The 14,284-nt window shown below is 39.6% G+C and overlaps 1 protein-coding gene across 30 annotated transcripts in view; it reads left to right on the top strand.

Annotated features, from left to right (window-relative positions):
* MAP4K4 (mitogen-activated protein kinase kinase kinase kinase 4) overlaps positions 1–14,284 on the top strand; it is a 196,765-nt gene that overhangs the window by 85,079 nt on the left and 97,402 nt on the right. The gene's annotated exons all lie outside the window — the stretch shown is intronic.

Raw genomic sequence — 14,284 nt, 5'->3', positions numbered from 1 at the left:
TTTGGGCCATTTCTTTTATTTTTACCACGAGGAAAGAGAACAGATCTAGCCAAGTTCCCAGAGGTTTGAAAACAAGAAACATCTGCTAGAATGCAGAGCAGATTGTTGGCAAAATTGAGTAGCAAAAAATAGTTCTTGAGACAATCACATGAGGATTTACTGTGTAGCTTTAGATGGGAAAGAGGAAAAATTAACTCAGACAAAAAAGTAGTTGAGTATGTGCTAGTGTGTGTGCATGTGCATACATGTATGATCACAGTTACTTTCTAAAGCCCTAGATGATAATGAACTAAACCCATCTTATTTTAAATTGTTTTCACCTGAAATTTCATTTCATATTCTTGTGATTGCTTTTAACATGCCTAATAATGATAAGTTTACCATCATATATAATAGACTTTACCTAGCAGGCTTGAGTACTCGAGGTACTTGTAAATAGAGCCATAATCTCCCCACATCTAGGTTCCTTCCCTTTCCCCCTTTCCCCTTTCTCCTTCCCCCTCCCATCCTCTCTTTCCCCCCTCCCTTCCCCTCCCCTCCCCTCCCCTCCCCTCCCCTCCCCTCCCCTCCCCTCCCCTCCCCTCCCCTCCCCTCCCCTCCCCTCCTGGTGTGTGTTAATGACTAAACTGTTATCAGCTTGTATAGTTCATTAGAATTGAGAGATCTCCTCTTGACCCCTGGTGCTCATCTTCATTATGCATGTTTGCTGATTAGAATTAAAATTAGTTTCTGGACCACAGGATAACCGATAGAACTTTATACAAAATTTTGGTGTTGCTACATTTTGTATAGTGATTGCTTTCCCCTCTGACTGTGTAATGAAAAGGTATCACCATTCTGCTTGATTTGAATGGCCAGAAATCATGTAGCATTCTGTCATAAGAACTATTCTGTTGGCTTACAATGATCCCATCTTGGTAAGACCCTGGGTTTAAGGGGAGGAAACACAGGGGTAGATAACATGATGGTTATGCAAAGAGACTCTCATGCCTGAGGCTCTAAAGTCCCAGGTTCAATTCCTCCACAGCAGCATCATGAACCAGGGCTGAGCAATGCAATGCTTCAGTAAACAATTTAAAGAAAGAATGAAAGAAAGAGGGGGCAAGGGGGAGAGCAAAAGAAATATGAATGCTTATTCTTGAGAAAAAAAATCACAGACTTGTCCCAGCTTGTGAGGAACTATCTTGAACCTGAGAAGCAGTTACTAGGCTACTAGGTATTGCTCATGCTCAGAAGTCTAGAGGAGCAGCTAGTGTGGAAAGGTCAATAGCATGCCTTTGCTCTTCCATGACTGTGAACTGCTGGCAGCCCTGAATGAACCTGGTCTCTAGACCGGCAGCAGCATGGAGGCTGTTTCACTTGAGCACATCACCTAGGAACAGGAAGTTAGAACTTATATTTCACCCTTGGATGAGGTTACAAGGACTATGTAGAAAACTTAAAAGATCTGGAAAGGGAGTCCTGTTTACAGGAGATATAAAAGTTTCTTTATAGTTCTTCTTGAACATAGCAGGCTTTTTTTTTTGTTTGTTTGTTTTAAAACCAGAGCACTAATCAGCTCTGGTTGATGATGGTGCTGTAGTGGCTTGAACCTAGGATTTTGAAGCTTCAGGCTTGAGAGTCTCTTTGCATATTCATTATGCTATCTATCCCCACCCTGGACATAGCAATTTTAAGAACTGACTGGGACTTTGAGGGCCTCTTTTGAAAAAGAAAGTTTGTCATTTATGTGATTTGTTGTGGGGAGGCCATAAAGAGCAGGTTGAAGATATGTTTGGCTGGACAAGACCAGGACACGGGATCTGTATTGTGTTTTTGCTTTTCAAATAACGTACACAGAGGTTTTCAGGAAAGTATGTAGGGAGATTTAATATGCTCAGCACCCATTTTCTCCCCAATGACAATATCTTGCAAAAAGCTTGGTTATTATTATTTTTTAACCCCCTCCCCTCCAAGTTTGTTTGCTTTATTTACTTGTATTATTATTTTTTTTAAATTGCTGCCAGGCCTATTGCTGTGGCTCACTGCCTCCATAATGAATCCAATGCTCCCAATGGCTTTTGGGGGGGGGGGTTGGGGGAGTAGTTTTGGAGGGAGAGGAGGACAGTGACAGAAAGAGACTGAGAGGGAGAGTGAAGGAGAGAGCACCTGCTACATTGCTCCAAGTCTTTCTCTCCCCACCCACATGACTAATCCACCACTCCCTGCTGCCAAGGAAGCTTCCCCACTGCTGGCAGGTAGCAAGGGCTCAAAAAACCACCCCCACCCCCCCAGTCCTTGAGCATAGTGATAATGTGCACTTAACTGGGTATGCCACTGACCAGCTCCTTCAGTGTGTTTCTATCAATTAAAGTTGCTATTCTTCAATCAGTTGTGCCAAATTTGATCTTGGGACATTTTCCAGTCTGGCATCTATAGTTCTTTAATATGATCCCATGAGTTTTTCTATACTTCTTTGTTTGCTGATACAAGTAGATACTTGAAATTCACTTGCCACAATGTGGAATCCCTTCCTCTGAAGAACCTTTGTTCCTTTTAGTAGGAAATTAGAAACTAGATGTCTGGATACTGAGTGTACTTACTGGTTTTATAATATTACTGCTTTTAGGCCCGCTTAGTATATGGACTACGGAAATATATTTTTGAAAAAAATCAGCTTTTCCTTGATTTATTTTTATAGTATATTTTATATTATTGTGATTCTGATGAGACATTTCTTTCATCCTTCAGTAGTCACAGTGTCATTTCAGAATTGCAGTGTTATTAATAAACAGACATGGAGTGAAACGTGAGGTTTCTTTGATGATACTTTTGTTTTTGGAATATATCTGTTAAGAATTTATAATCAAGTCAGCCAGATAGCTTACTTGGGAATGTGCCTGCTTTGTCTCTGTGAGGTAGAAACCTATGTTTGAGTCCAGCCTCCAGCACCCTGAGAGAAGCTTCATATGTTTCCTTCTCCCCCACTGTATCTTTCTGTCTGAAAAAATTGACCTGGCTGGTGAAGCCCCCCCCCCCCCATACACACACACTAAAATCAGAAGGCTGCGTTCTGAATTTGAGATATTTCTTCTCTCTATATATGTCAATTTGATAAGATATGTAATTAGGTTTACTTTTTGTTTTGATTCATTTCCATGATTTGCAATTTAGAGCAACATTAAATAGCCAAGGAAGTGACTAAGTTGTGGACTGTCGGACTTGCATGCATGTCAGGGGTCCTGAGTTTGATGCCTGGCACTGCACAAGCTGGAATGACGCTCTTTTCTCTTTCTTCTTACACAAATCTTTAAAAGGTGCATATTTTGAAAGGCAGTTTTGTTTTGTTTTGTTTTCTTTCCTTTTCCCCTCCTCTCCTCTCCACTGCCCTCTCCTTTTCTTGTCCTTTTCCCTTCCTTTCTTTTTTTCTCTCCCTCACCCCCCACCCCAGAGCAGTAAACCACTGGCTTGTGGTGAGGACAGGCTTTGAACCTGAAGCTCTCTCTGCCTCAGAGCCCATGTGCAGAGCCACTACACCAGCTCAAGCACTCTTAAAAGGCAGTTTTTAAAGGCAAAGGTAGTATAAATCATCTGGATGACCTCTTTTTATTTATTTATTTGATTAATTTATTCATTATTATTATTTAACCAGAGCACCGATCAGTTCTGGTTTATGGTTGTTTGGGGGAAATTGAACTTGGGACTTTGGAGCCACAAGCATGAGAATCTTTTGGCATAACCATTATGTTGTTTTCCCCAACCTGACAAACCTCTTTAAACCCAAGTATATACCCATGCATATTTGGGCTATTACTTTGGGCAAGCTTAGAATAAAGTAGGGTTAGGGCATGGAATATGCAGTGCTTTATACTTAATGGAGATGAAATGATGCACTGTGGAGTTGTGTTTCATCACGGTGTCTGTGCTGAGTTGGGAGAGCTGTGTCAGTTCAAAAGACTGGCATGTCCTTCACTCACTGTTCTTGCCACAGTATGGAGTTAAAGTTCTAGATCCTGCAGCAGAAGTATGTGGGAATTTGTGAGATACTCATTCCTTTGGTTTCATTCCACACTACTGTGTGAGGAATTCTGGGTTTGGGCCTACCAGTTTGAGGTTTAATAGGTATTCCAGGGAATTCCAATGCTCTCTCAGAAAGTATTACTTATCAGGCACCGATAATTTTTGCTTATGAGTAAAATGTTAATTAAATTGCAGGGATTAGAATCCAAGCTTTGGGTCTCAATTTACCAAACCTTTGAAAATACTTCTAGTTTCAAACATTGAGTCTAAGTAACCTTGTTAAAAGAGATGCTTTGATCTAAACCCTAAAAGATAGATCTGACTTTTCCTCTTTTGTACTTTTAGAGAGAGAGAGAGAGAAGAGAAGAGAAGAGGAGAGGAGAGGAGAGGAGAGGAGGGGAGGGGAGGGGAGGGGAGGGAGAGGGAGAGGGAGAGGGAATGAAAGATCAGAACATGGCTTAGGTCTGATGTAAAGTGATGTCAGGAATTGAACCTGGGAATTCTGAAGCTCTGGCATGCAAAGCCTGTGCCCTAATGTTGTGTTATCTCCCTGGCCCTCCTCTTTTCTCATTTTGGACAGATCATTCAGAACAGTTTCTTTTAGTCTTAAAGTTAAAATATTGGAGAGCAGGGAAATGTTGGGCCTGGTGCCCACTGGGGTACAGCGCGCCAGGTAAATTTTTTTTTATTATCCTTTCTCCATATTCTTAACACTGTAAAATTTACCACTGCTACTAATCAGGCTGGTGAGACAAGAGAAACACAAATGTTCTTAGATTAACAGCCTATCACTTGTGGTGGACAGGTATCTGTGAATGCTGTCTGAACTAGGCTCAGAGAAGTTTAAGAGGACTTTTTTTTTGTGTGTTGTTGTTGCACTTAGGGAATTATCTGGCAAGAGGGCACAAAACAAGATTCCTTTAGGGACAAAGCAGGACCCTGTGATACTTCACAATCGCATCACTTTTCAGTAGGAGGGAAACTTGGTGTAATAATGTGCTGTTCTTTTCTAGACTGAGAGTAAAAACTAGAGGAAAGGTGGGAGTGATTATCCCTGGACTGTGACCTACTGTTGTTGTGCCTTGTTGTTTCTCTAAGGCTAAATGCTGCAAGCTTGCAGCTTGGTACTGGCTTCTTCCATGCCAGTGGCCTGGTAGCCCTGCTCTCTCCTACCTTGTCTTGGCTCTAGCGGACTCTGTAGGTCTTTCAGGAGGAGCTGTTAGTGTGCAATAGGAAGACCAAGTTGAGATAGTTTCCATAGTATATTGTGTATCTTTCTCCCAGACCTCAGTGTTTTCTTGCCACATCAAAAGCTGCTGTCTATATATATATATATATATATATATCCCCTCCCCCTGCAGATGACTTTCTTTCATTTCTGTAACTTCGATAACTTCTATCTCAATTTTATAAATCTTAAGATTTCAGCTTCCCAATTGGGGTGGTTTTCCTCACTCAGTTTTCCTGTAAATAAAAACCACAAGTTGTACCTTTTTAATTTAGTCTCTTAAATGTTGATACAAGTTTTTGAAGAAAAGCATGAAACTAATGAAAAATACATTTTGTGAAAAGTTGCCGGCATTGTGGAAATATCTTGAGAATAGGTCCTCTGTATTCTTGTAGTGCATATAGCAGTATTTCTCCACCTTATTTCCATTGCCACCTTCCTAAAAGCCTTTTATTACATATAGTTTTTTTCCCTAACCCCCTTTTCTGGCATTTTAAGAACTCTCCTTTTCTATCTATTAATTCATCTGCACATCTCTATCCTGTCTGTACTTTAAATGTAAAAGTAATTAGTATTTTCTTCCTCTAAGATCTATCCCCCTAATAATTGTCCCTGATTAAAAAAAAAAAAAGACTTACCCCTACCCCTTTTCTGTGAATATATGCTTGAAGTATAAAATTAGTTTGAAAAATTTCTAGTTCACACTCTGTTTCACACACTAGGTTGCCGGGATAGTGCACCTGGTCTTACCATGCCCTTTACCCAGGTCTGAACTCTCACCCCACTGCATTGGAGGAAGCTTCAGCCATTGTGTTTTTCCCTCTCTGTTTATCTCTGTGCAGAAAAAGCTGGTCCAAAGTGGTAAAAGCCCCAGTGATGGGGAGGAGACCCCCCCTCCCCCAACTACACATCTCAATTTGAATTCTTTCCACCAAAGCTTCCACCCTGGGTAGTGTCACTATCACCTCGTGCTCAGATTTCTACAGTATCCCCATACATACCTGTTTCTATTCCATCCTGCTTGCTGGCAGCTTTACGTACATACTCCTCTTCCATTCACTCCAAACCACACAGCCTGTGCATGGTTCCTCTAAATCACATCTCAGCCATTTGTTTCCTCCTCCTGTCAAATGCCATGCCCTCATGAAGGGGTGTGGCTTACTTCTTCACTTTCTTCATGCCTCAGCATATTGAATGGACTTTGCTCTTCCTATTTTCTAATACCTTTAACTTTTTTTTTGTTTTTTGTTTTTTTAATTTTCCGGACCATAATATATAACTGACTCACTTGTTCTAAATGTGTACCATGTGCTTCTACCATTGCCCCACTCAGCCTCTCCCCCAAGGATATACAATCCATCCTTACAAGGATTATTTTAATCTGTCCCATTGTGTGTCACCCCCCTGCCCCTCGTGGTGCATTATTTTAAGAGCCAGTTGAGTGCTTTGGACTGAGTGAGCATTTCATGACTACTTGTGGTTGAAGGAATGAGTGCTAGTAGAAGTATAGAAATTAACTTGAGCACCCCTTCAGAATCCTTTTTATATGTGAAGAATCCAAGGCTCAAGAGAAGTTATATATGATTTATTGGTATTGGTATTATGTGGATATACTGTATATATTTAGTATATAAATTATCTGAGATTACTTTTGAGATATGGTCAAATGGTGAAGCTGTGCTTTTGTGTTTGTGTGTCTGTGTGCTTTAGTAAAATGACATCTTTTATAAAAAAAATAAACAAGCAATCTTCCTACCCACACCCATATTTGTTTTTCTTGTCACCTTTCCAGGCCACCCCCCCTCCTCTATAGAAAAACAGAAACAGCAGAGATAAACATTGCAGTACTGAAGCTTCAGTTCAGCAGGAGCTGGATTCAGACCCATGTCATTCATGTAGAAACTCCCCAACTTCCCCCTAAATTTCCTTCCAGCAACTGCTTTCCAGTTTCAATTCTCTTTATAGAATCTGAGTATAGATCATAGCCTAATCTGATATGCCCATATAATAAACTTTACTACAACAATTTATCTTATTATAAACAGTCTTTGGTAAGAACATACATGGGGCCACAAAGATGGCTTAAACAAATATGTATCAAAATCATAAAATGCATCTTCTCAGACCATGATGGTATGATGCTAGAAATCAACCACAAAAAGCAAAGAAACTCCCCCAGAGTCTAGAGACTAAACAACATGATTTTGAATAACACTTGGGTCATTGAAGAAGTCAAAAGAGAAGTTAAGACTTTTCCTCAATGAAAATGAAAAAACTGGTTATTAAACCTTATGGGATACAGCAAAAGCATTCTTGAGAGGGCAGTGCATAACAATACAGGCCTACATAAATAAAGAAGAGAAATCACTAATAAACCATCTAACAACCCAATTCCAACAAAGAGATCCAAAGATTATCAAGAGATAGGAGACAGTTAAAATCAGAACAGAAATCAGTGAAATAGAAAACAAGAAGGCCATTAGGAAAATTAAATAAACCAAGAGCTATTTCTAAAAGGATAAATAAAATAGATAAACCACTAGCTACTCTCACTAAGAGAAAAAGAGAGAAAGTTGAGGTAAAATTGTTCAGGAATGAGGAGACGAGACAGAGATACAAGGGATCATGCAGGATTATTATGGACATATATATTGAAATAAATTCAACAACTTAAAAGAAATGGACACATTCTTACAGTCTATTAACTGTCAACATTGACACAAGAGGAAGTAAAGAAACCTAATGGGCCATTCACTAGTGCAGAAATTGGGACAATAATCGAAAGCCTCCCCAAGAACAAAAACCTAGGTCCAGATGACTATGCTAATAAATTTTATAAAACATTCAAAAAAGAAATAACACCCAATCTTTCTCAAACTCTTCCAGAAGATAGAAAAAGAGGGAACACTCCCAAACACATTTTATGAGGCTACTAATATCACTCTGATCCTTGAAGCAGGAAAGGACTACACACACACACACACACACACACACACACACACACACACACACACACAAAGTGGCAACTGGTAGACCTATATCTCTGACGAACATTGATACAAAGACCCTCAACAAAACAGTGGCTAATCAATTCCAACAATATACTGAGAGAATAATTCATAAAGACCAATTGGGATTCATCTCTGGGAAATGAGAGATGGTTTAACACCCACAAGTCAATCACTGTAATCCACCATATAAACAAAAAGAAGATAAAAATTTCATGATCCTTATCCATTAATGCATAAAAAAGCATTTGATGAGTTCTAACACCCATTTATGATAAAAGCCCTCAAGCAGTTGGGAGTGTAAGGGAAGTTTCTCCACGTAATAAAGGCAATATATATGACAAACCCATGGCTAACATTATGCTCAGTGGGGAAAACCCGAAAGCTTTTGCTCTAAAATCAGGAACTAGGCAAGGATGTCCACTCTCACTACTTCTATTCAACTTCTATTCAACATGGTCTCAGTCAGGTGAGAAAGAAATATCAAAGGAATTCAGACTGGAAAGAATGAAGTTAAGTTATCATTATTTGCAGATGATGTACTGTATGTAATACCTAGAGGACCCCAAAAGCCCTTCCCCAAAATTACTGGAAATCATCAATAAATTCAGTGAAGTAAGAGGTTCCAAAATCAGTACTCATAAATCTGTGCCATTTCTTTATACAAAAGATGGGCCAGAGGAAAGGGGACTCAAGAAATCCTATTTACAATTGAATCCAAAAGGATAGAACACCCAGGAATAAATCTAACAAAGGAGGTGAAGGACCTTTTTAATGAAAGCTATAAGACATTGTTAAAGGAAGTAGAGGATAACTCAAAGAAATGGGATAATACCCCATGTTCATGTATTGGAAGAGTATCATTAAAATGACAATCCTGCCAAAAGCAGTGTATAGATTCAGTGCAATCCCTATTAAAATCCAGTGACATATTTCAAGGAAATTAAACAACTTAACCAAAAATTCGTGTGACACTCTAAAAACCATGAATAGCAGGAACACTCCTGAAGACAAAGAAAATGAAGGCATCACAATTTCCGATTTCAGTTTATAGTACAAAGCAATAGTAGTTAAAACAGTAAAAACCAAACAAAAAGCAGTATTATGTTGGAACAAAAATGTTGACCCATGCAACAGGATAGAGATAAACAGGCCAGAACTGCCCAATGGGGAAAAGAAAGTCTCTATAACAAATGGCGTTGGGTGAATCGAACAATCACATGCAGAATAATGAAACTAGACCACCACCTAACACTGTGCACCAAAATTAAGTCAAAGTGGGTCAAAGATCTGGATATTAGACCTGAAACTATAAAATACATAGAAGAATACAGTGAATAAAACATCTGAGGATCTTAACAGGAATGGTGAGGAAGGAAGGGAAAAAAAAAAGACTACTGGAAACCATTAACCCTTCAGTAAAATAGAAAATAAAGAATATACACAATGTCTTAAGTTTATATAATACTTTAAGCATTTCTAGAATAAAAATGTCACAATGAAACGAATCCAATTACAAAGAAGACTAAGGCAACATAAACCTATGGGACTACATCAAATTAAAAAGCTTATGAACAGCAAAAGAAACCACTACCCAAACCAAGAGACACCTCACAAAATGGGAGAAAATCTTTACATGCCATACATCAGACAAGAGGCTAATAACCAGAATAAATAAAGACCGTGCCAAACTCAACCACAAGAAAACAAATAACCCCATCCAAAAATGGGGAGAAGACATGTACAGAATATTCCCCACAGAAGAGATCCAAACGTCAGAGAAACACATGAAAAAACGCTCCAAGTCTCTGATTGTCAGAGAAATGCAAATCAAGACAACAATGAGATACCACTTCCTCTTTACCCACGTCCCCCCTTGAAATAGCTGTAGTTGACTTTTTGGTATATTTTTCAGTCTTACATAGATTGAAACTGTTTATTTTCTGTTTTATTTTTTATTAGTGATTTAATAATTAACAAGATTGTAAGATAACAGGGATATGAGTCCGTACAGTTCCCACCATCAGAGTTCTGTGTGCCATTGCCTCCACTGGAAACTTCTCTATCCTTTATCCTGCTGGGAATATGGACCACAATTGTTTATGGGGTGCAGAAGGTGGGAGTTCTGGCTTCTGTAATTGTCAACATGGGTGTTGGCAGGTCAATCCATACCCTCAGTCTGTTTGTATTTTTCCTTAGTCAGGTAGGGCTCTAGGAAGGTGAGGTTTGGGGGCACATTGATGAGGTCATCTACCCAGGGAAGTCTGGATGGCATCATAGTAGCACCTGTAACTTGTTGACTGAAAGGCAGTAAGTTATAAAGCAAAACAAATTGTTTAGTGAACAGGAACCCAAAGATAGGAATAGGGCAGATGAAATTAGGGGTCTTTGGGTGGGAGAAGTTAGGAAGTCTACTTTAGGTATGTTTCAAGGGGCCCATAACTTTACTTTGGTATGTTTCCAGGGGCCCATGACTTTAGTAATTTTTGCCTGAGCCTGATAGCTAACATGTAGATGGACTAAAAATATTTTCTGGGAAGATGGTGTGTCAATATTTAGAATAGGGCTAGAGAGCTGGACTAAGGGAGTGAGTAGCTCCCAAACATGAGTAAAGTATTTAAATACCATTAACTGTTTATCCCACTGATCTGACCTAGGGTCCATGTCTATTCATATTTAGCACAGAAGCCTGTGTAACCTCTGAGTCCCTGTCATTCTGAGCTTGCAGTTCATAGTTACAGCTGGGAACATGCTAGGCTGCACTCATCTCAGGACCAGTCTTCCTTGAGTGGCAGAGTAGGATGATCCATCTCCCTTCAGAGAATGTGGCAACTCCTACCATTGCTGTTCTCCAGTGAGGGCCCTTGAGAGGCCCACAAGAGGTCTTATGATGATGTTCCTGATGGAAGTGACCAGTGATGGTAGAGAGGGGAACCACCACCTGGTCCCCCCCCCCCCCCTTTTGCTCCTTTTTTTATTCCTATGGGAATGAAAATACAACAGAATCTGGAAGCACATTTTAGTTGGTATCCCAGTTGGCCAATAGGACTGTAAAAATTATATGTGTCAGTCACCATTATGAATAATGTTATCTTTTTAGATGTTCATTCATCCATCCATCCATCCAGCCAGCCACTAGGGTGATGGCTAGGGCTAGATTCCTGTACAACTAATCCACCACTCACTGTTGCCATTCCCCCCACCCCCCTTCTATTTGATAGGACAGAGAGAAATTGAGAAGGTATATGGAGAGAGAGAGGGCAAAATAGAGACACTTGCAGCACTGCTTCGCCACTTATGAAGCACCCTCTGTGCCCCTCCCCACAGCCTCCACTCCTGTAGGTGGAGACCTAGTGCTTGAACCCTAGGTTATTGTGTGCATGGTAATGTGTGATCTACTGTGTGTGCCATCACCCAACGCCTGCATAATGGTTTAATTTATGTATTTTCTTTAATGTGCTGTAGATGGCAAGATGTTTGCCATTGCTGTTAGGATAATCCATCTGAACTTAAGACTTAAATTCAGGAAGAGGAGCAGAATTTATATGACTTATAAGAATCCTGATAACTGAAAGTTATGTAGTGTTTGAAACTTCTTTGTTAAAATTTCTGCTGATATTTTACTTAAATTTTCCATGACTTATTTGAGGTAGTTCAGTCCCAGTATTTATTTACATATTATGTTTAGCGTCTGCTGCTTTATTTACATAGAAGAAAGCTAGCTGTCTCCCGGTCTGTCTCTGTGCTGGGCTGCTGCATCATGTCTGCGATCCATGGACACAGCTGTGGGTTTCCATGTGTGCTTGCTTGGTAGCTTTCTCACCAAAAACATGTGGTCTAGAAATGTAGTTCTCTTCTTCAGCTACTATATGAAAATTGCTTGGTGCATAACAAAATAATGCCAAGTACATTTTATTGACATAGAGGACACAAGTGATTCAGGAGCCTACGATGGCTCCCTGTGCAGACTAGATAATTTCGGTGAATTGAAAGTGCTGTGTTTTGGCGTGTGCTCCTTCCTATACACAACAGTGTTGTACGGGTTGTGTTCCTGTTTTTTTTTTTTTTTTTTTTTTTTTTTATTATTCTGAGGCTAAGAAGTGGCAGCTGTGGCAGCTGTTTTGTTTGAGGAAACAAAAACAGTAGTGAAGACTGTTACCAAATAATCAGTGAATTTAATTTGAACTAAAACTAACAAGGATTGATGTCTTGGACATGTTACTTAACAACTCTTTCGTAGCTTTGGTGGTGATTTTTAGGGAACATTTCACAATAATCCTTTTTTTCCCCCCTATATATAAGTATTTAATGTTTGTTAATGTAAACTAATTTATATGTACACTTAGTATATTCAATTAATTTTATTAGCTCTTGCATTTAGAGACATTTAGAGATAGGTCTTATTCCTGAATTGACACTTATTTTTATGATGTCTGAGAAGGTTCAGAATATTTAAAAACAGGCATCTTCAGATTTGTTACTTTTTAAAATCTTTAAAAAATTTTGGGGGCATTCAGTATGGTGGTGTACCAGTTAAAACACATACTTTACTATAAGCAAGGACCCAGGTTCAAGCTCCCCAGTTACTCCTGCAGCGGGAAGATTCATAAGTAGTGGAACTGTGCTGCAGATGTCTCCTCTGTAGCTTCTCTCTCTTTCTCTTTCTCTCTCTCTCTCTCTCTCTCTCCCCCCTCCCCCTCCCCCTCTCTCTCCCCCACACTCAAAAACAAACACACACCTGCCAGAAGCAGTGGAGTCACCAAGAATGAGCAGTAATGTTGGTGGCAACAATGTGTGTGTATATATAAATATATTTCCCCCCTACCCAAGTGAATAAGTAAATGAGGTATAGTTCAAAATAACAACTGATTGGATCTTAACTCTAATAGCAAGCCCCAAATCAACCCTTATTTGTTATAAGTTTGAGATATTTCTTTGTTTTTTTTTTAATTTTCTTTTGAAAGATGGTAAGTATTAGAGAATCTTAAATTTTATTTATTTTTGTTAAGACCAAGGAGTGGGGGCCAGGCAGTGGCACACCTGGTCGAACAGGCATGTCACAATGCACGAGGACCCAAGTTTAAGCCTCCAGCCCCCACTTCTAGGGGTAATGCCTCACAAGTGGTGAAGCTGTGTCTCTCTCCCTTTGTCTCCATCCAAATAAATAAATAAATAAATAAATAAATAAATAAATATTTTAAAAAGAAACTTTAAGAAAAGATCAGGGCATGGGCCCTGGGCCTTGTACATGTCTGATGCCAACCTTATTGCTGTGTGTGCACCCCCCCCCACCATTTTTTATTGCCACCAGTGTTATCAATAGGGCTTGCTGTCTGCACAATGAATCCACCACTCTTGGTGGCCATTTCTTCTTTCTTTTTCTTCTTCCAGTCCATTTTTATTAGTTGGCATAGAGAGAAATTAAAAGGGGAAGGGGAAATAGGAAAAGAGATACCTGCTGCCACTATTTATTAAAAGGAAACATTGACAAAACCATAGGATAAGAAGGGTACAACTCCACACAATTCCCATCTTATCAGAACTCCGTATCCCATCCCTTCCCTTATTCATTATTTCTTTGAAAAAGTGAGAGTGATAAACAGAGGAGACTCCATAGCATTGCCCCAAGGTCCATGAGCACACATAGAGTTCTGGGACTTGATCTCAGGCCCCATACAGGAAAGCCATATGGTTTACTGGGTGAGCTACTTCTAGTCTCAAGAACTTTAATATTTGCTGTTGTTAATTGAGTTTTCACCACTCTGGCTCAACTTTTTGAGGGAGGGAGGAGGGGGAGAGAAACAGATCACAGCAGCAAAGCTTCCTCCAACATGGTAGGGGCCAAATTCAAACCTGGGTCATAGGCACACTATCCAGTTGAGTTATTTTGCCATCTCTGAACTTTATATGTTAAGCTCAGTCTTTTCCCCTGTATTTGTGGATTACTGGTTACAGTGCCCCTGTGTGTTGGTTTTAGCTTCAGCATTCAATAGAAAGATTTCCTATTGAATGTACACAGGTATGTAAACATCCATGCACAATATGCACT

The sequence above is a fragment of the Erinaceus europaeus genome, chromosome 3 (genome assembly GCF_950295315.1).
Source record: "Erinaceus europaeus chromosome 3, mEriEur2.1, whole genome shotgun sequence".
Taxonomy (NCBI): domain Eukaryota; kingdom Metazoa; phylum Chordata; class Mammalia; order Eulipotyphla; family Erinaceidae; genus Erinaceus; species Erinaceus europaeus.
Note: the sequence above shows the minus strand (reverse complement) of the source record. Positions and strands in the feature narration are given on the sequence as shown.